We start from the raw sequence: 19,203 nt of genomic DNA, 5'->3' as shown, positions 1-19,203 counted from the left end.
CAAGCTTTACAGATGTAATTGGAAAGCCTCTCCATACAGCTGGCTCTGGAGCTTGGCATATGGCTGGTTAATTCACCATAGATAGTGTCAAAGACAACCATCCATATAGAAAATGCAAGGAATTTGCTCTACTGGATTATGCTACGGAAACAAAAACAAGTAACAGATGCCAGAAGTCTGCTGATGACTGCACTTTTACAGCCCTGAGCTTTTTTTTATGTCTTTGAAGAGTTTAGAGCCCATTCTAACATGCTTTGATGCTTGCGTGGCACGTGGTCGCGAGTATAGAGAGCGAGGGGAAACGGACAGACTGGTTAAACCGCAGAGGGAGAAGGAACAGATCTGAGGACAGTTGGGTAAATGCTTCGCAGACATTGAGGTAAAATGAAAGATAAACAAAAGCTCCACTGCAGCACCTTGAGTTAAGTTTAGTGTGTGTGTGTGTGTGTGTGTGTGTGTGTGTGTGTGTGTGTGTGTGTGTGTGTGTGTGTGTGTGTGTGTGTGTGGTGTGTGTGTGTGTGTGTGTGTGTGTGTGTGTGTGTGTGTGTGTGTGTGTGTGTGTGTGTGTGTGCTTTGCTGCAGTCTGCTGCAGTGACACACATCAGACTCCAAAGTGACCAACTGATGGTGGTTATGTGGATTTCTGTGTCCTATTATTTACTGCTCAGCTCTTCAGGTTGTGTCCTGATTGCCTGCGGCCCGCCGCCTACATCATACGTCTTTTCGCTGGTGCACCTTCCCGTTTCTATGGCAACCAGCACCAGCATAGCGATCAAACAGCTACAGCAGCATTTCCAAGTGGTTTTTGGTCAAAGGAGCTCTGTGTATTGCATATGACTTCATCACTGTATTTTCCTCTCATGTTGCCCAGAGTTAAAGCACACAGCCAGTGGACTTCACTCATGTCCTTTTAAATATTGAGAAATGTTTGATTTTGAGTTCATTGTTGATTTTCATGTCAAGCAAGCTCAGATTGGAATATTGTTAATGTAGTGCAATCAACAGTTTCTTGGAAAGTAATAATTAATAAACAAACGTCTACGTACTTGGAGCGAGTTTAGGATTCTTTCCTTTCTCTGAGTAGATAATTACAGCCTACTTTGATGGATGGCAGTAAACATGGTGTTGACTTGTTACAAGATAATAATGTGATGTATCAGATAACGCAAACTGTGCACGCTTACTTTGCAAGTTCATACTGCAACAATGGATTAGGCAGCTCATTAATCTCATATTTAAAATAAATCTTCACTCATTGATCAGCTACTGATCGATCAGAGGAACTCTCAGCTTGATTTACTTATGGCATGCACAGGGATACTTTAAGAGCACACAGTCTGGTTTCATTCTGCTTTTCCGGCTGTTTCCCCTCATGCGACACTCCCACTCCATCCTTATTTCATAATGAAGACCTTCACAGTGGGAAGCGGTTACAGCAGGACAGAGCCACGTGTTGGGAGGCAAAGCAAGGTTTTATTTCTTCTTAACACGCCCCTTGCTCTATTTCAATTCCAATAAGATGAGGCGGCGTGAATCATGGGGGAAGACGGAGGGGCGTGGAGAGGAAAGTCGTGAAAGGGATGAAAGTGTGGCGGCCCCCACCTCCCAGTGTTGGAGTGTGAATGGGGCTGCCCACCCCTCTCTGCAGGGGGTTGCCTCCCTCTCCTGCAGCATATGTTCTCACATTATACACTCCAGACTACAGAGTAATATGTAAAGAATATAAAAACATAGACTCTATATTAAGACACACTGAAGTGACTGCTGGTTTATTTTAAACTGTGTCTGACCGTCATAACTGGAAAGTTACGGGGGGGAAAAGTTGTACATTTTGTATTTTTATATACAGTGATATTAGACTGCATTATTCTTCCTCCAAGTCTGCAAGCTTGAATAGGATAATACTCCAAGATCAAATGATTGTTGGCAATTGCCACGTGTAGTCAGCCTTTTTAGAAGTGGATAATTAAAATAGGGCTGCAACTAACTATTATTTTCATTATCAGTTAATAAAAAATGGCCATCACAATCTTTCAACGGCATGTTTTGTCCAAAAAAAAAAAAAAAAATCAGTTTATATAATATTAAACGGAGAAAATCCTCAAATTTAAGATACTGGGTCCATCAAATGCTTGCCATGTTACTTGACGACAACAATTAATTGATTATCAAAATAGTTTTCAATTAATTTTCTGTCCAACTAAGCAATAATCAACTACTTGTTTAAGATTTAATTGAAATAGCTCTATGTATCTGATTTATTTCTGTTGATATTGACACAAATTATCTAAAAACATTCTGACAAGCTAGCAGTACTTATAAAGTTGCTTTTTGTGGTCAAAAGTAAAAGTCGGTTATCAGTTGAACGTTTTTAATTATACATACATACATACATACATACATACATACATACATACATACATAACATGTAGACCTGTGATTGACTGGCAACCTGTCCATGGTGTACGCTATCCGTCTCTCACCCAATGTCAGCTGGATCTGCTCCAGCCCTCTGTCACCCTGTAAAGGAGAAACGGTGACAGAGAATGGTTGAATGGATGGATATCATAACATGCATTAATCTGATTCCCAGAGCTGAGGACACCAAATAAACAGTCTGTGACGCTCTGTTCAAACACACAATAGGGTTACACGATATGTGGAAAATATGCGATATGCGATAATATCGTTGAATATGGCAATTCTGATATTACTTGCGATTTAAAAAAAAAAAAAAAAAAAAGATATTAAAATGTTCTCAGTTCTGCATTTCTGCTGCTTTCAGTATTCTGCTAAAATACATCGAACTGTTTGCTGAATTAAACAAATGAAAGGAAATAATTTCCAACATTCTTTTATTGAACATTTAGTTGAATATGAAAGACAGCACTAAAAAAAGTGACACTTACATTTTAAAGTGTAGTTTTCAACTGATATTTTCTTTCAACTAACACAAAAGATTTTGGATATGTTGCAACCTTTCGCGATATGTTTATTGCGCCAGTTGATATTAAGATGACGATAAAAAACTGATATATTGTGCAGCCCTAACACACACTATGAGTAAAAACTTCAGTACATAGGACAGGACACAGCAAATGCTCAGAAATATTCATGCATCACAGTTGTGACGGTAATCCCCATTTTAACAGCAGTGATGGTGAAGGCACAGCCATAAGCTGACTCTCTTTTTCTCCCCATCAGTGGTGGTTGCACTTCTACTGTAATGAGAGCATTTACAAAACAGAGCTACATGTCTTATCTGAAACACCCCTAGCAGATGAATTCATTCAAGTATAGAACTATTTAAATACTGAACTCAGAGTCCTACTGTACTGAAAACATACTGCACTATGTACACAGACACACACACAAGGATTAAGCCAACAGGCTGTGCGACAGTTATTCTGTCTGGCAGGATTCAGAGACTCATCAATACAGCGTACTCTCAAGACTTAACCAGAGTCACACATATCGACTTTCCACCGGGCACGTGTGGACGTCTGCTCTGAATTCAGCTCTGCTGCTCTCTGCACTCCACTGCTTCACGTCAAGGTTCAGTGATGTTATACAGTCTATGGTTGAGATGTGTGGAGGCTACAGAGGTCATTTGTCTTCATCTTGGTGTTCATGATTCCTCTGTCAAACTTGTTTTGTGGTGTGTATTTTTTTTTTTGGGCATTTCAGCCTTTAATGGAAAGGACCGCTAAATATGAAAGGGGGGAGAGAGGGCGAAGACGTGCAGGAAAAATCGTCCAGGTCGGACTCAAACCCTGGACCTTCTGCGTCGAGGCATACACCTCTATATATGTGTGCCTGCTCTACCAACTGAGCTAACCCGGCCACCTGCGGTGTGTTTTGAGTGTTGTTGTTTTTTTTTTGTTTTTTACTGCGATATTAGGCTGCCATTAGACCCAGTGGATTTGACAAGCTGTTCATGTTATTACAGATCCACCACCTTTCCTATACATGTTTTGCTGACATAGGAAAACAGTTGAAAGAACTGCTCTAGATTTTGTTTTCAGATACAGGTACTTCAGGAATTGCGTGCATGTGTGTCCCTAACTACTGTTGTCGTCGAGCTTCTGACCACTTTGCCAAAGTCGTTTGTGGCTGTGACTCGTAAGTCAGGTGTCAGCTGGGCTCTGTGGAAACCTGTTAATGCCAATAATTAGGTGTCAGACAGTTGATGTGAAGTAACGTGGTGCAGTGAGTGTGTTACACCTTAGTTTCTCACTTTAACTTATAATAAATCAAATAGTATAAAAAAATATATATTTTTTTTGTCAAACTTTAGGTTGAAAGCAAGTATAACAACTTAACAGCATAGAAAGCAGGAGCACATTCAAATCACATGGCGAAGCAACTTTATTCCATGAGCTGATGTTTTGGCCTCCTTCAGAGCCTAAAGGGAAAAGCTTGACAACATTGCATTTTTTTTGTTTAGCTTTGGGGGTAATCATTCCATTTTTAATACCTGTCACTGCCCTCTGTTGTGAATTGATTCAGTTTTTATTACTTTTCTCCACATGCCTATTTGTTTGTTTGTGTGCGTTTTAGTGCTAGTGTTTGTGTTCACTTTGGATTTGATTTCACTAACGTGATATGTGTTCTTGAGTGTGTGTGTGATAGTGGCTGCACACAAAAGCTGTGTAGTACAATCACTTTGAGCCTGGCGTCTGTGGTGCAAAGGCTGCCGTGGTTGGGAAGTTTTCACTTACGGTTTAATTTCATTTTCAGGGCAGTAGCCTGTGAAGCCTGAGCCATAAATCCATGCTGACGCTGTTGACTTAAGAACTGACGCTTTGCTATAAGAAAATAGACACTCACACGATCATTGACCCCCATCCGCCCCTGCTCTCCCCCTCAGCTAAAGGCAGTGTTATTATGCTTGCAGTGGCAGGGTAAGTGGACCCTAATTGATCCATATTGATTAGAACTGTATTTTTTAGACAGTAGTGGGCCTCCCCCTCAGGAAATTATGTCTGCTGATTACCACCCGCCCCCACCTCTGGCCCCACTTTACCCCTCTCTTTATGTCCTTTTTGTATTTGAAGATCCCTCCTCCCCTCTGTTCTTAACATCTAATCAAAGTGCACAGCCTCCTTAACGTTGCCTCCACTCTTGCTTTGTATTTCCATCCATGCTCAAGAAGGAGCTGGATGATGATGATGACAGGTTGTGAGGAAATGACGTTGAGGTCGATGGAGACCATATCAGAGCCATTGTTTGTTTCTGTGTACTTTAGTGTGCAGAGGAAGGAAGGAATCCATCAGCAGTATAGATGTCTGGTTCTATTATATAGTATTTGAGCTAATATTCAAACAAGATGCAGGTGTAAAATGCTGCAAAACCTACGTGGCGTTTGTGTGCAAGCCATTCTGTGTGTATGCAAATGCATTTATAATACCGATCCTGTACAGGGAAACCGCCTCAGGCATCTTTTGTTCTGACTCCTCTCAAACAAATTAGACATGTCTGTGTGTGGATTACAGCTGCTCTGCAGAAACACGTGACAAATAAAAGGTTAAAAACAGCACTTCACAATACGGCAAATGTGTGTAGATTACTATATATATATATATATATATATATATATATATATATATATATATATATATATAAAATGTATGTTATGCATTATATTCTACAAAATTCTTCACCCGTGTAGCAAAATCCTAAAGTCATTTTAATAACAGTGCCATAAATTAGCTGCAGAGCCTTTCCATGAAGAAGTTGAATGTCAAATCGATTTTGACAAGAGCTTAATTTCTCTCATTTTTTCTTACAGAGTAAAAAACTGAGCCTCCCCTTCCTGCACTGTGACATCAAACCTCACATGCCTCACCTGCATACTGCACAGCTGAAGGCACAAGGTAACATTCGTACATTGATGTTGCACATTTGTGTGTGTGTGTATGTGTAATCATTCAGCAGAAAGTTGTATTTTGTTCATTTTAATCTGAGGTATGGTTATGTGGACTTGACAGACTAACATTTGTCTTAGTGAAAACCAAACGTGTGTGTGTGTGTGTGTGTGTGTGTGCGCGCTTAACTTTGAACATAACTCTCTTTACATGCAGAATGTTCGGTTATCAGAAAATACAGACTTGATAAAAGGCTAATTAACTTGATGACCTGGATACTTTTTGCAGTGTAGAGGTGAGTGCTCTGCTTTTTGTAGATAAAGCACTTTCTCATCTGCATTTTGCACTGATAATGAAAAGCAGGTCACCTGTATACTCTCTTTCATTTAAGAGATCTGTACTAACGACCACAGTCCCAACACAACATCAATCTTAAAAGGGACTCCCACAATGCAATGTTCTATACTATCTCTGAAGTAACAGCTCACCAGTACTTTCTCCAGATACTTTCTGGTTGTTGTTGTCATGAACTTGTTATCAGCAGCTTTTTCAGATTTACAGAACTCTTGTTTATTGGCTTCAGGAACACTTTGACCTTCCTCTGAACTGTCTGTCTGTGCTAACGTTAGCTATCTATAACTTTTTGGTCAGCAATGATCAGTCAGTGCTGAAATACAAAATAATGTTTTCATTTTTAGTCTTATTTCTGTGGTATTTATGAAAACATTTTACAGGGGTGTCTGGGATTGTCTTACACGACACAAGGAAGCTAAGGGTTAAATATTAAAAAGTAAAGAAAATGACTTTATTCACAAAGACTTTTTACTAGGAGTGCACGATTTAGAAAATGTCACGATTCGATATTGATTTTTAGGCTCAAGATTTGATTCAAAATCGATGTTTGATTCAAAACCGATTCACAGTATGTAAATGTAGTTACTTTTCCCATGTGATTGCAGTAGACATTCAATTTAAAAGAAAAGAAACAACAAATTAAATGTAGTTTGATATTACTTTATATGTCTTCATACAAAAATAAAAACTTTTGCAACTAAAAACTGCAAAGTGCCAAGCTTTGGCCAGCTTTCAAATACATTTAATATTTAAGTATATTAAAATGTAAGTATAAAATAAAACTGTTAAATAAAATTTAACAGTTTTGGGTGGGAATTTAGAGTGCGTTGGTTGACTGGCATGTTAGGTACTTTAGGTTGTTGTTGTTCGTCCACGTCTTATAATGTTAATCTCTGGGTGATGGCGTACCATGTGAGTTCTCAAGTTTGTGGTGTTTCCAAAATACTCAACTTTCGCTTTGCAAAGCCTGCATATAGCATGATTCCTATCAAGTTCCGTCTTCCCCTCGAGGTTATAAAAGCCAAAATGTGCCCAGACTCTCGCCTTCTATGAGGATGGAGCAGGTTGAATAATTCTTTCTGTGAGGTTTGCCATTGTTTTCGGCGACTAAACTACTTCAGCTGCACTCGTTCTTTTTTTTATGACAAGAGTGCCCAGGCGTCAGTGTGAATTTGATGCACCGCCATCTATGACAATGTCGAGCTAAACTCATTTCAGGACAACAGTATACGCCATTACAAAACAAAATAAAAAATTATGAATCGATTTTGAATCGGTAGAGCTTGAATCGCGATACAAATGTGAATCGTTTTTTTTTTTTTTTGCACACCCCTACTTGGTACGTTTACTCAACACTACACTACTCAAGTACAGCGCGCAAGTACAATTTTGAGCTAGTTGTACTTTACTTGAGTATTTCTGTTTTATGCCACTTTCTGCTTCAACTTCACTACATTTCAGAGGTAGAAAGGTTAGAAAGTTGGTCCTTCAACCAGACCCACTGGGTTCACGAACCTTTACCGGCATATCTTTATCTTGTTGAAGTGTCCCTGAGCAGCACACTGAATCGCTTCCAGCTACTACCACGCTGACCTCGGTTAACTGGCACCCATAGAGATTCAAACATCTTATTCAAGCACTGCAGTATCTGAATATTTACATACTCAACATCTCAACCTCTCCTTGTTTTCTCACCACCACTCATGCTGCTCCATCTCCTCCCGCCAAACCAGTGAATAATACTGATGAATGGTGATGTGGGCTGCAATTGTTAATCCTCAAATTGGATGCAAATCGTTAGACTTGTTACGTGGTTGTTGGAATGTGTGTGTGTGTGTGGCCTTCCTCCTCCTCCTCCTCCTCCTCCTCCTCCTCTTGAGCTGTCTCAGTGTCATGGGACGGCAGCCTGACATACAGATAGGCAGATGGAAGTGACACAGTGGGCAAAATAATGTAGACAGAAATCAGTGGAGACGATGACAGCGGTGTCGGGAGAGACTTGAGGAAAAGACTGGGGAAGGTAAAGTGAGTGGAGAGGAAAGCAGGCGACAGGTAGAGAGCTGTAGCTTAGTTAATCTCCAGTCTGAGAAGGAGCGATGTCGCCTCCAGATAAGCCAAACACACTTACAAACTCAATATAGACCAGAGTCGGAGGCTTCGACTGTGGATTTCCTTCCAGCACAATGTTCTGCTATGTCAGTGTTGTTTTCAGTGTTTCCTGTAGAGTTTTGTTGTTGATGGAGGGGTTCAGCTACTATCTGACACTAACGTTTCAGACTTCGAGGATCGCCTGCAGTTAGCGTTGCATGTAAAGAATGTGGTGAATGACCACTTGTGCTACTACTGTTAGTATTTTAGGTAAGATGACATTGCATTTTTCTTGCCGTGAAGAAGTTTTCCTGCTGTAGGGAAGGAAAACGTTTTACTTATAGCAAGGTTCAAGTGTGATGTATGGTCTTTCTGGCTCCTTCTGAAGCCAAGGTGGCATGAATGCTGGATGTGCTGTCCCTGCATGCACTGTTGTATTACAGTGTCGTGCTCTCCTCTGCTCCTGTCTGCCATCTGCCAGTCATATGTACCGCCATCTGTTCTTCAAACCAGCCCATGATCTATCTCGCGCTCTGACATTGTTTGCTTAATTTAAACACTTACAGTAACTTCTGTTATGTTTTATGTCTGGGGAGGTTTTACTATAAGGAGTTTTAAAAACCTGTTTTGAGCTGCCTTGACACAATGTCAGCAGTTTATTTTTGCATTTAAAAAAAAATAATAATATTTCTTTTTTTTTTTATCAATTGTAGTTTTCATTTGACTTTTTCTTGCTGCTGTACATCCCTGCTTAACTCTTAGATATAATTAGACTGCTTTCTGTTTTGGCAGAGACAGAAACATATGGCAGGTCTATCTCTCCTCATCTCCGATGCTTTTACATTCGTGACGAGCTCTCCATGCTGATCTCAGTTCTGGCTGACCGGTATGACATACAAGCAAGCAGCAGCATCAGTGGGCACTCAGCCCAACCCACCTAGTACACTCATTCCTCTGGAAGCTGTACTCCTCTGCTAACTCTGTCATTGCTCCCATCTAACCAGTGTAATTACCAGCCTTGGTGTGTTTCTGTGGTGCATGGGCCAAGCCTGTATCATTCAGAGCAAGTCGGAGCGGGTGTGGAGGGAGAAGAGGGAAGTAGCATGAATGGGAGAGACGGGGAGAGTCAAAACAGGGGAGGTACATCCCAGAGCTGAATAATTACTATATATGTGCGTAATTAAAAGGAATTTATTGTCTGCACTTTATCTTGTGTAGTCTGGGCCAAAGCTGCATATGTCTGCTCAATTCTTACTGTATTTGATCTCACATTTCTCTGGATTATGTTTTTTTTTTAATTTATTTTTTAACCTTTTTATGTAGTTAATAACCATATTGTATAGTACTGTTGATTGCAGATAGCTCCTTGCTCTCCCCTCAATCTAAACAATGGAGCAAATATGTTGTTAACTGGTATACAGTTTATTCTTCCCCTCATCTGTACAGTGTCAGTGTAGCTGTAGCCTTATACTTTCTGTTGGTATTCTTCCATCATACTGAAGGTGTAACTTCTTTTTTTAAATATTTCAAAATGGATTAATATATAATAATAATAATAATAATAATAATAATAATAATACTTTTAATTGTACAGTTGTTACCATAAATGTGTACACTTGGCTTGGTGTGAGTGCTTGAAGGTGATGATTTCATGTTTGCACCTCACAGATACTCATACTTTTTGTGGGGTTAAAGAAGGTGGGGATGACACGATTCCCCTCTCGACAACATTTGGCTGTTGTGTGTCGGCTCCATTTGCTGATGAGATGTGGTTGAAAGCTCCGACAAAGCTTGGACCTTGAGTTGACAATATTTTGTCACACATACTAATCCAAATATCAAGAATGAAATTCCATGGTTAAATAAATATAGTTGGATGAAAAAGACATTACATAGATAATGTTATTATTGTTATATGTATTATGTTATTATACATAACATAATTTATAGGTGTTTAACTTGTCATATAGATTTCCAGTCTATATGGCTCTTTGGCTGTTAAACCTTAGTCGGGTATATTTCTCTTTGATGGGCTGTGTGCTGTCAGAAGTTGCTTGTAAAGATCAGACCACACTCTCTCTCATCAGTCACCTCAGACACATAATGAAGCCATTCTGCAGCTCCTGCAGCTGGGGCTGGATAATCTGGGATTGGGCCTTATAGGGGATCACAGGACAGCCCTCCCGGATGAGGAAAGACTCTGTCAGAAAGCATGATCAGAGCGGGAGCATTTGGCTCAGAAGTGCCTGTGGTTCACCAAAAACAAAGACCTGATACATTTGCGTGGCTGTATGACTATAGTGGGATTTTGTTTGCTGTGAATTGAGTATTGTGTGTGTTTATGAGTAAATGAGTAATGCAGTCTTGAGGCCAAAAATGAATTCAGCGAGGACTCATAAAAGGCTTCTATCATAAAACACACACAACCACTGTGAGCTGCCTTGACACAATGAAAAGCTCGACGTTATGCAAATTGGACTTCATAACCAGATAGTCCACCCAGGAGTGGAGATTTGTAGAATTTACAGAAACCGAGGCAGCTGGAGAAAGAATATTTGTTCTCACAACAAAATAGTTTCTAATGTACGCTTTGTGCATGCTATTAAACCTACTGAAAATGTTTAGTTTTTCTTTTCAGGCAAGTGTTTTTAAACCCCAGTAAACAGTAGCATAGGTGAAAGGGCTTAGATTTAAAGGAACACGCCGACTTATTGGGAATTTAACTTATTCACCGTAACCCCCAGAGTAAGACAAGTCGATACATACCCTTCTCATCTCCGTGCGTGCTGTAAAGCTGTCTGACATCTCCAGCGGCATCAGCCCATCACAGAACAGGCAGGTGAATGGTTCCAGCAATCCTACTGCTCCGAATAAGTGACAATAATATCGTTAACATATTGCGATTTACATATAGTAGATTTGTTATTAGCGCGGTAATATAGTATTAACACAGCCATCTTCTAACCGTAAACAAACCGGGAACTACATTCCCAGGCGGAACAATATAGTACTTGGGCGGAGTGATATGCCGCGCGCAGCAAGCCTGTCTGAGAATATAGTTCCTGGTTTGTTTAGGGATAGAAGATGGCTGTGTCTCATGTTACGTTGTTTTTGTACACGCCCGACTCTACAAATCACAACATGTAAATAGGAACATGTTGGCGTTATTTTGTCACTTTTGTCACAATTCGGAGCAGTAGGCTAGTTGGAACCAGTTACCTGCAGGATCTGTGCTAGGTTAAGATAATGCTGGAGCCGTCAGACAGCATTACAGCACGCACGGAGATGAGAAGGGTATGTATCAACTTGTCTTACTCTGGGGGTTACGGTGAATAAGCTAAATTCCCAATAAGTCGGCGTGTTCCTTTAAATGTGGTTAGATGGGAGTCCAAATTATTGTGTGTGTGTGTGTGTGTGTGTGTGTGTGTGTGTGTGTGTTGTGTGTGTGTGTGTGTGTGTGTGTGTGTGTGTGTGTGTGTGTGTGTGTGTGTGTGTGTGTGTGTGTCGGGGGGGTTTCTGCTTGTGGTTGAATCATACTATTTAATTCTTGAAAGCTTTTTTCGGAGGAGCAAACGTGTTGCCGCTCCTGTGCGATTAATTACGGATACGATTTTCACAGTTGTGAAATTTGAAAGGTCATTGGCTATCTGAATTTAAAGTTTAACATAACGTTGAAGAAGCTGGTGTTATGAAATGTGTGGTCGAATCACATGTGATGCAGACAAACAGGTGCAAGAAAAGAATGACAGAAAGCTAAATGTGTTTAGTGTACAATGGACTAGCGTGCTGCAGGAAGGAATATAAAGAGGGGAAAAAGTTAAATTGGCAAGACTGAAACCTGACGAGCATATTTTAGTAGGTAGATATGCAGATGATGTGTGTTTGCCCTCTGAACAAATTTAGCGTAGATATTTGAATGACTTTGGCGATTTGAGGAGAGACTTATGTAGATAAAGGATCTTAAATCCAAGAATGGAGAACTAAATAGAGAATGAGATTAGGCAGAATCTCAGGAATGAAAAAGAAAATTCAGGAGAAAGGAAGAGTAGCAGTTTGACGACAGCAGGTATGGAGATGGATTGAGCACATTTACATTTTAGACATTTAGCCAAAGCTCTAAACCATCTAAAAACATAATAAAAAAAAAAACCCACAGCCAAACTTAAATAAATTTAGATTAATGAATCATCCCTAGTTAGTTAATCCATCCATTTTCCGCCACTTATCTGGGTCCAGGTTGCATTAAATTAATTGATAATATTATTTTAAATTATAATACACTGCTTGCAAGAACAAACGATAACACATTTTTTGTTTAATATAGAAAAGCAAATAACCAAATGTAGTCAGCTGCAAATATGGCTTGACCCCAAAAAAATTCTAACAAAAGCTTTTTCAGTGGTTTACAGTAGTATCAGATGTACCTAACAACATACTAAAAGTTTACCAAAGTTTGACTTCAAGAAAGGCCCCATTTTCAAAATGGCGGCCGCCAGGTCCTTAAAAGACCATTACTCCTTTGTATTCCTATTACACCATGAATACTGGTACCTTATACATGTTTTGGCCATTTAATATTGTAATTAGCATATTTGTATGATAAATAAGCACAATTTTATATATATATATATATATATATATATATATATATAATTTTATATATATATAAATAAAATTGTAATTATAAAATTTCCCTTAAGTAATTGCATTTTTCTCATATCATTTTGCCTAGTGTTGGTGGTTTCTGTCCATCAGCTCCCTTCTGATGAACCTCTACCACATCAGAGCCATCTCTTAAGTTTTTACAGCAAATGTGGCAAGTTTCTTGGTTTACAACAATATGACTCATGTTCAAAGTTGGAGTGTACTTTTTCCTCAAGCTAATCCAACAATGTCATCCTCTCTTAATACACTCACATTGTTGGCCTTTGTCATGTGTTAGAAATCTTTCTAATGTTCTTCTGACACCCCCATAAAATGACACTGAGCTTGTGTCTGAGAATAAGACATTTGTGCTGTAATATACACTACCGGTCAAAGGTTTTAGAACACCCAATCTTTTTAGTTTTTTTATTGAAATTTGAGCAGTTCAAGTCCAATGAATAGCTTGAAATGGTCCAACGGTAAGTAGTTAACTGCTTGAGGTTAAAAAAATAAGTAAGGTTACTCAAAACTGAAAAATAATGTACATTTCAGAATTTTACAAAAAGGCCTTTTTCAGGGAACAAGAAATGGGTTAACAATGTAAAGCTGTTCTGGAGGTTGATCAAGCTTTGAAAGTTGGTGCTACCAATTCCCACAGGTGTTCCAACTTGTCTGGGTTACTTACAACCCCCTCTGTTTGTATAAAAGTATTGTTGGAACACACTGTGGTACCGTACCCTCGTGAGCATTATTTGAACAATATTGTACTGCAGAAAGTAGTATGTTGCCATAAAAATGGTGGGGAAAAGGTAATTAACAATGGAAGAGAGACAGACCATCATAACACTTAAGAATGTTGGTCTTTCCTACAGAGAATTTGCGAAGAAAGTCAAGGTGTCGGTGAGTACAGTATTCTTCACCATCAAAAGGCACTTAGAAACTGGAGGAAACTCTGACAGGAAGAGGTCTGGCAGACCCAAAGCCACAACAGAATCAGAAGACAAGTTTCTGAGAGTCAACAGCTTGCGTGATAGGCGGCTCACAGGACAACAGCTTCAAGCACAGCTTAATAGTGGTCGTAATAAGAAGTCTCAGTTTCACCTGGAAAGAGAAGACTTGGAGCTGCAGGTTTGATAGGTCGAGTTGCAGCAAGAAAGCCATTGCTAAGACGTCAGAATAAGAAAAAGAGGCTTGCCTGGGCCAAGAAACCTCGTCAATGGACTACTGAAGACTAGAAGAAGGTGCTATGGACTGATGAATCAAAATTTGAAATCTTTGGTTCATCACGCAGGATTTTTGTACGCCATCAAGTAGGCGAAAGGATGGTTCCTCAGTGTGTGACATCAACTGTCAAACATGGAGGAGGAAGCGTGATGGTCTGGGGCTGTTTTGCTGGATCCACGGTCGGTGATTTGTACAGAGTGAAAGACACCCTGAACCAAAACGGCTACCACAGCATTTTGCAGCGCCATGCAGTACCCTCTGGTATGCGCCTAGTTGGTCAGGGGTTCATCCTACAGCAAGATAATGACCCAAAACATAAGTCCAAGCTATGCCAGAACTACCTTAGCAAAAAAGAACAAGATGGTAAGCTTAAAAACATGGAGCGGCCAGCACAGTCACCAGACTTAAACCCCATTGAGCTGGTTTGGGATGAACTGGACAGAAAAGTGAAAGCAAAGCAACCTGCAAGTGCCACACATTTATGGGAACTTCTGCAACAGAGTTGGGAAGAACTTTCTGAAGAATATTTGATTTCCATTGTAGAAAGAATGCCACAAGTGTGTTCTGCTCATACCTGTCAAGTTTTGGATTTGAAAATAAGGGAAATTTTTCCGGCGCCCACCGCGAGCAGTCCCCCAACCCCAACCAAGCTCCAGTATGGCTCACATTTTAAGACAGGTGTACAAGAAAGCTAAAATCACCACTTGATGCAGAATGCTGAAAACATTTACAATTTATAACATTGCTTGTCTTTACATTTACATTTTATTTTCATTCCACACATTCTTTTCATTTCATATTGCTTTTCTTTTACGTTTTTCTCTTCATTTCACATAACTTTTTCTTTACTCTTTTAGTGAGTTATTGTACAAATTTGTTGCAGACTTTGCATTCTTTAAGACTGTTTTAGGAAGGAGTGTATTAGTGGGCGGGGCCAGAGTGGTTCATGTTACCTGAGAGTAGAGCGCAGACAGTTCTGTTGTCTAACGTCATCCTATTCTCTAGAACAATCTTTCGTACCATGCTAAACACCCTTTCTGAACTCTCTTTGCTATGGGGAATACATAGTAAAGCCTTCAGAAGTTTTGGCAGCGCACCGTCTCTGTCGTAGCGTCACTCATCATCTGACCTCACACACTAGCCTCGCCACAACTGCCACCTACAGCACCTGTAGTAGGCTACTGCCCATATATCTATGGGCTACTGCCTACTGCAGGTTATCGCGAGGCTAGTGACAGAGCTCAGATTGGGAATGTTTTTGTTTTTTTTACTCCGCTCGGGCCCGGGCTGTTATTATTTTTAATAACGCAGGTTAAAATACGGGAGATTTACGGGAAAATACTAATACGGGAGGACGGCGGGAAAGAAGGGTAAAATACGGGACTTTCCCGGCCAAAACGGGATACTTGACAGGTATGGTTCAGCTGTTATATCTACCAAAGGGGGCTACTTTGATGAGTCAAAAATTTAGACTACATTTTGGTTTATAAATTGATTCCATGATTTCTTTTTTAACTTAAATATGTTCTATTCTTTCATTTGAGAGTACAATGAGACATTGAACTGCATCAATTTCAAATAAAACCTGGAAAAACTGGGGTGTTCTAAAACTTTTGACCGTAGTGTACTTTCTTTTTTTACCCACTACACGGAGGAGGGGTGTGGTGGTGGGGGGTAAAAGTCATTTAAGTTACTTTTGGGTGGAATAACTTTTACAGTGAATGTCAAGTCTGTGTTTTAGCAAAAAAAGGGTATGTGTCCAAAAACGCATACTGAATAGGAGTTACATGACATAGGTAAAATCGTTTACATCTCTGATTCACCCCCAAAAAGATAAAACCTTACAGTTATCTCACAAAATGTATTCCATAAGTATGTCATCATGTCAGTGCAATTTAGACAAGTCCATTGGACTCATAGACCCAGAAAACATGGGGTTAGACACCAAGATTACTTGGCTAGGTCAAATAATGAAGGAGTTAGGATATTTTGAGGGCTTCCTGTCCATCTTGGACGCCATCTTGAAAATTACACTTTTATAGTGGTCAAACTTTGGTAAACTTTTAGTATGTTATTAAGGACACCTAATACTACACAAAACAGCTGAGAAACCTTTTGTTAGAATTTTTTAAGGGTTAGGTGTTTTTTTTTTTCATATATGCAGCCGCCTAATGACCATGACCAACATCAACAGTGAGTTATATTATTTATATATATATACACACACACACACACACACACACACACAGTAATATTCTTGTTTTCATGTTGTTGCTGATATCCATCAGTTTTGTTCTTGTTAAATTTTGTTGACATGATTGTTGCTTTTGCACGAATGTTAACCTAATGCTTTATTGTATGCATCCTACTGTACAACTGTATATAAATGTGTCAAATGTTTCCCTGTTTATGTGCTTTAGCAATACTGTGTGTCAATATGGTCATGCTAATAAAGCCAATTTGAAGAGTAATGCACACCAAGGGTTGTAGTCATAGGTTGTAGTGAGGTGCTGATCACTGGAAGTAGACTTGACTTGACTGTGTGACGTTTCAGCCCACAGGCCTTCCTTAAGATCAATCCACTTTCAGTCAAATTTAATTCTAGACAATATAGTCCCAACTGGTTTTCCATCAGACATTCTGATACCTTTAAAAGTCTTACAATACGGATACAGTGGGTTTGTTGTCGATGGTGTTGTTCGTCGGCTCTGTCTTCAAGTGTTTGCATGCAAACTAGGGCTGCTCGATTATGGAAAAAATAATAATCACGATTATTTTGGTCAATATTGAAATCACGATTATTTAACACGATTACTCATTAACATTTGGATATAATGGATAGTTTCCAGGGTATAATCTGTTAGTGTCCTTTATCTCACAGAAAGAGTGTTTGGATCAGAATAAAATCAGTTTTACTACTGTGAGTCGGTTCAGCTTTACAGATATCACACATAACGTTATACAGCTAATGAACAGCTCCACAGACATAACACAATGTGCATCTCACATCACATGTTCACTCACTATGACCCCTACTACTGTCATTACTAAACATTGTGCCAAAATATAAACAATAATGTCGCCGTCAGTGGGCTTATTTGCTAGCTAACCTTAGGAAAAATCCAGCACATAGACGGTACCTTAGAGTAACGTTACGTGAAACATGTGATTTAACGCCCCTGCTCATTTACATACAGTTTAACAACAAAACTAAATGCTGAGGGAACATTACTATGTTTTTTCATGTTGTTTTTGAGCAGTATGCCTATGCAACCCCACTAAGCTGGAAAAAGTTTTAAACAGTAAGTGAATACAACGTCTATAGACAGTATACTAAACCGGGGGATCATAGGCAGAGGGACCGCAGGGTTAGCTAACGTTAGCTGTTCCCAGACAACGGAGTTGGTTTTGCCTTTTTTTGCTCACCAAACGCTGCTGCCATCTTTACTCGCGCTGATTTTTTAAATTCCAGCGGATGATATGCACACGACTTGCCTCCCTGACTGGCTTCGGGAGGGGCGGATGTGCGCGTTCGGATGTGCGCATGCGCGTGTCATTCAGAACACAAGACAAAATAAGAGTGTTCTTGCAAAACAGAACATGGCAAAATAATCGTCGAAATTGAAATCGAAATTCAATTAATTGCACAGCCCTAATGCAAACCACTGCCAGCATATCGTCATTGCTTGCTGCGTTCATAATGTGGTTCATCCAGTGGAGTCATCACCACATCATACTATTCTCCTATATGAATTCCCCGCCGGTCACTCTTAACAACCACAACATTCACAGCCCAAAAAATGTGATCATGACTTGAATCTTTTGTCTGGATTGATGATGACTGTAAAAGAGTGCAATGATTCAGCTGGCGGGAACTTTACAATGAGTACTAGTATAGGTTTAGCCTTTTGGATCACCAAAGAAAGTATTATTATAAAACCAAAATTCTCTGACATTTTTCCTGTATCTGTACAGTGAAGACATTAATGCCTGTAAAAATCATCACAATAAACCTCAGCAGAAATAAGATGCTTCTGAGTAAACAAGAGTCTTTACAGGGCTGGTGGGTTTTTAAGACTTGATGCAGTGTGACTGTTATATTAAAGCATGCCGTTGTGGTTCACTGAGCAATGTACCGCTCTCCTCCTTGCTCTTTCTTGACTGTCCAATCACTCTATTTCTGGATTTACCCCACCATACCCCTCCAGCTGTTGGGTCACTTTGTGCCTTCACCATTTCCTGCCTCTGCTGAAGTCCTTAATAATCTCTCCCCATCTCAAAGTTGCAGTTGTTTGTTGTTTGGCTTTACTCTGTAGGAAGATTAGAATAGAGTAACTTCTGTCTCAGCCACATATAAGCTATACCGTGACTAGGGTTGGGCATTGAGAACCGATTCCTACTTGGAATTGTTTCTAATCCGATCATAGTTTCCCAATTTAATATGCGCAAGTTTTGGTTTCTGAAGCGGCCAGGCGCTTGTTGTGTTGCAGCCTTGGAGCACCGTAAGCAGCGCTCTAGTGTGGCTTTATTTTACATTGAAAAAGCCCTGTAAAACAGCAAACCACCATTGAATCAAAATAAAACGTTCCTCTTATTTGTGAAAATAGGCATGTAACTAGAGATGCACCGATTATAACTATCTAGGCCAATTCCGATTTCTGATTTTCATTGAGTTAGGCCAGCCGATACCGATTTTAGCCGATTCCGATTTCATTTTTTTCTAACCACTTTACAGCAAACGCAAAGATTTATTTAACTTTTCTTTAATAGAACATTTTGCACAGAACATAGAAAATTTTTTGAACAGATAATGGATCACTATAAAATAAGACTATATAAATTACTCCTAGTGTGGGAAATTCACACACATCGTGCAATGTTATGGAAGAACCATTTCCTTCTTTTCACATCCAATATCCAACAAAAAAAATTTGATTTTGGTTTTTGGTGTCGTCCCTCCACACCCTACTTTTTCCTTGCAGGTGTTGCATATTGCAAATTTGTTATCTTCTGCACACACGCTGAA

The 19,203-nt window shown here is 39.6% G+C and overlaps 1 protein-coding gene across 5 annotated transcripts in view; it reads left to right on the top strand.

The window, feature by feature from the left end:
• sipa1l3 (signal-induced proliferation-associated 1 like 3) overlaps nt 1-19,203 on the top strand; it is an 83,870-nt gene that overhangs the window by 27,414 nt on the left and 37,253 nt on the right. For all 5 annotated transcript variants that reach the window (XM_039780747.1, XM_039780740.1, XM_039780725.1 and 2 more), the window contains exon 2: nt 5,792-5,876. The gene's annotated coding sequence lies outside the window, so the exon portion shown is untranslated. The remainder of the gene's footprint in view (nt 1-5,791; nt 5,877-19,203) is intronic.

Source organism: Perca fluviatilis, chromosome 2, assembly GCF_010015445.1.
Source record: "Perca fluviatilis chromosome 2, GENO_Pfluv_1.0, whole genome shotgun sequence".
In the NCBI taxonomy this organism is placed as follows: Eukaryota; Metazoa; Chordata; class Actinopteri; order Perciformes; family Percidae; genus Perca; species Perca fluviatilis.
The sequence above is the reverse complement of the archived record's forward strand: the minus strand, read 5'-3'. Positions and strand labels throughout refer to the sequence as shown.